The sequence below is a fragment of the Ornithodoros turicata genome, chromosome 4 (genome assembly GCF_037126465.1).
Source record: "Ornithodoros turicata isolate Travis chromosome 4, ASM3712646v1, whole genome shotgun sequence".
Taxonomy (NCBI): domain Eukaryota; kingdom Metazoa; phylum Arthropoda; class Arachnida; order Ixodida; family Argasidae; genus Ornithodoros; species Ornithodoros turicata.
The window spans coordinates 79,060,126-79,064,382 of NC_088204.1; positions in this window are offsets into that span (position 1 = coordinate 79,060,126).

Here is a 4,257-nt window from a genome sequence, read left to right on the forward strand (position 1 = left end):
AAATGAACTATATGTGAAGAAAGTTTGGTGTGTACATTAAAGGGACTATGAAACGATATTTTTCTTCGTTTCGTTCGAAAGAAGACATTTTTCTGAGTCTAGAACCGAAATTTTACTTTCGTCGCGCGAGCGGATTTCTCGGGAGCGAATTTAAACGGAGCGGCGAAGGGAGGACAGCTGGCGCCGCGCCGTGACGAGCTGCCGAACGGAGACACAACGGGTAACTTGACGCGACCACGGCCGGCTCAGCAACACGTCATCGTGACGTGTTGCCGAGCCGAGGAATCCCGCCAGGAGCATGCGCCGTAGGATCCCGCGTATGCGTTCATCGGGAGTGGACATCTCCATGACAGCAGCTTTCGCGCGATCGGCAGATTTCGGCAGTGGCGGCAGCCACAGCGCGAGCTCGCGGCATTACTGTAGAAGTGGGTTTTTTCGCGCGGAATTATTTTTCGCGTTTTTCGCTCACACCTCCAAGATCGCGAATTTAAGTTCCCGCGAATAACTCTGGCCATACGAGGGCGAAAATCGTTCGGCGTTCGACGCTATACCGCGACTACCTGACCCTTTCTACTCCATGTAGCGTAGGCAGGTTAAGCAAGCGCAGAAGATTGTTTTATCCCACCAGGCAAGATGAAAATAAATGAAAATTCATCATGCTTTTGTTACTCCTATAAACACTTTGCACTATACATGCAATATACCACTATACCACGAAGCAAGAACATGCCTTTCCCCGCATTCTCAAAACCAGCTTGAATGATAGTACCACATCTCAACCGAACTGGTCAGTGCCCCGAGTGATAATTAATAAGAACTGCTAAAATAAACTGGCTAACTTGCACACGGCCAGTACTATGGCCTCCTACAGGGTCCCTAAAGGCCATTTGACAGGGCCTTTCCTCCCATCTCTGTGAGGAGAAGAAAGGAATAGACCTAGAATGCTGCGATCCACGTGAACAACAGATGTCTTAGTACGTGCCGAAATATGCCCGAGTATTGACGGCGGCACGATATGCAAGAGCAGAGCACTCCCGGAAACCTCTGTCGCGAATTTAAGTTCTCGCGAATCAATCCACAAAGCAGCTCTGCTCGAAAACGCGAAAATATTTTCCACGCGGAAAAAACCACTTCTACAGTACTTGCCATTGTGCAACACCGATGACGTAACGGGGAACCGAAGAGCGGTCCGTACAGTTACCATCGGCAGGGAAATATGCGCGGGAGAGGAGGAACGCGGAAGAGACATTTCCTGCGCGCGCTCCTCGCAGAGTGGAGCGATTTCGTCCGGAAAAATTTGTGGCATATTAGTTTCTCTGCGGGAAGAACAGTTTCCATCGAAAAAAAGTATGGGGGTTCGGGAAATTTCATAGTCCCTTTAAGCAGTGATGGCCAGTAGTTAACTAATATGTAGGTAAACTACTAGTTAAACTGCCTGATTGTAGTCAAAAAGTAGTTATCAACTACTTGCAGAAATGCAGTGTGCCGCTACTATAGTTAAACTACCATTTGGAGTAGTTAACTACAGTAGTTAGGTTACTGCAGGCCCCACCTACTTCCGATTTTGTCGCAAGCTTTACGGCACGATTGTGCTTCCGACTTTTACCTTGAGCTACTTGTTGGATGAGAACGGAGGTGCAGAGCAAATGTGCCGTGCATGTGTACTAAATCTTCACTTTTATCGCCGCTTGTGGTTCATATTTAGGTGTCCAAGAACACTATGGAATGGGATTGGTGTTGATGGACAACGTGAAGTAGTTAGAGATGTAGTTAAAATACATTGCAGTAGTTAAAGAAGTAGTTTTAACTACCTCCCCTGAAAAGTAGTTGAACTACTAGTTAAACTACTCCATCGCGAAGAAGTTAGTAGTGATAGTTAAACTACCGTGCCCTCGGGCCTTTGAGGTAATGGAAATAAATAAATAAATAAATAAATACCGTAGAAGTAGTCAGTGGCCATCACTGATATTAAGCGGTGAACGAGTATAGTTATCTTGTACTTAAGTAAGGTGAAGATATCCATTACAGAGAAAAGACTAAATGCAAATGTAATCGACCCCCTTGGTCGCATCTTCAATATTACCCGTTGTGCACTTCTTTGTATACCAAAAAACGGTTGGAGGACATTTCGATGAGTAAGTCCATACACTTCAAGTGCGTAATTTAGATGAGAGTGAATTAATGAATAGTAAATTTTAAGACGAATATTAACAGAAAGTAGTGTTCGAATTCTAAACAGAGCATATATGTAAGCCTAGTACACAGCATTTCCTTTCTAATAGGAGTAACGCGTTGGTGCCACCTATGAGCTGTTCCCTTAGCGTGACACCTAAAAACTTCACGCGTGAGGCCTGGGGTGAGCACATGCGACGAAAAGTGGTCGTTTACGTTGTCTCTGCGTGGGATGAAATATAACGCACTTAGAGTTTAGTTTGTTCAACCAAAGCGATATATATGGTTCACCAAGAACTATAGGTTCCCTTCATGAAATAGGCCTTCTGAACAAGAGATAAACTGATGTTCTGAGGCTGGAACAACATAGAAGGGACAGATACAACATAGAAGGGACAGATACAAACAAAGCCTCAAATTGCCTAAGAAATCAACGATGAAAGATGAAAGTCACTGAAAAGGTTAGCCGAAGAACCGTTAATGCCTCCTATGAAATACTTTAAGATAGAAATATCCCAACTTAAGCTGTGCCTTATGCGATGTTTAGAGCTGCCAGATTGGTTAGAAACATTGCCCTTACGTACTTGAGCTAAGCTAACACGCCTCTCCAGTGACTTTCGGGGTGCGTCATCTGAAGGGACGACAAACCAGCCACTCACTCTCACTCACCCTCCTTTCACTCTTACATTTTTGCTCACTCATACACACATTCATACGACGGAAATCGACGCAAGCGGCACCTGTTGAACAAGAGATAAACTGATGTTCTGAGGCTGGAACAACATAGAAGGGACAGATACAAACAAAGCGTCAAATTGCCTAAGAATTGCCAAATTGCCTAAGTCCTTCTGGTGTCTTAGCATCAACAAATACTATATTAGGGTCACCTGCATAAAGCGTTACAGAGTTTGAATGGGAATTTTGGCGAATGACTGATAAATACTAAGAAAAGAAATGGTCCCAGTATTGCACCCGTTGTATACACTCAGCAAAATGAGTATTTGTTGAGTATTCGCGACTGTGACATATTGCTTTCTCCCATTCAAGTAACTTCTACACTCTAAGAAAAAAAATTTCTTAGAATTTTCTACCCATATCGGGGGGGGGGGGGGGGGCAGGGGTATATATAAGTTTAATAAACTGGAGGTGGCGTCCACGCAGGGAGAGATCAGCCAGACCCATCAAGGTAGAGCTGTATTGCAATCATATTTCTACTCAAACCAATTTTACCTTTTTTGGTATAACTGCAGAGTAGAAACAAACTACAAGTAGAAACTGTCGTCCTACCACCTTGGGTAGGGAATTCTACCTTTCCTTTTTTTTTTTTTTTCTAAGAGCAAACCAGAGAGAGAGAGAGGAACAAGGGAAAGGGACGCTTATACACTCTTAAAAATGAACTTCACCGCATAGCACGCAACTAGCCAACCATCACCTCGAATGATACCGTTATCTGTCCTGATTTGTTGGAAACGGGAGGCGTACGCCTTTTCTGTGACACCTATGCTGTTCATAATTGTCACAGAAAAGGCGTACGCCTTCCGTTTTCAACAAATCAGGGCAGATAACGATATCATTCGAGGTGATGGTTGGCTAGGAGCGTGCTATGCGGTGAAGTTCATTTTTAAGAGTATACCCGCGGAGAAGAAGCCGTCGCGCGTGGATTGGTCCGAAATGTTAGAGGTAATGTCGTTCTACCAGCTTGAGTAGGAATTTCTACATTTTCTCTTAGAGTGTAAAACAACTTAAGTGGTATAGCCTCCTTGCTGCATATTTTTCATGTTTCAGTAACAGTGCTTCATGAATGATAAGGTCAAACACTTTTAGGGGATCCACCTCATCGAAAACCAAACTGGAATTCAGATAAAAGATGACTAGCATCGAAGAAAGATTAAGTTAACCTGTGCAGAAGATTCCACGTCAAAATCTCCAACGCGTCAAAAGCTCCAACGAGTCAAAAGATCCAACAGTGGATCTTTTGACCCGTTGGATCTTTTGACGCGTTGGAGCTTTTGACCCGGTTGGATCTTTTGACGCCCCGTGGTTATACAATTGGTCAGGGAAAATGACCGAACAGAGATGTGGAAA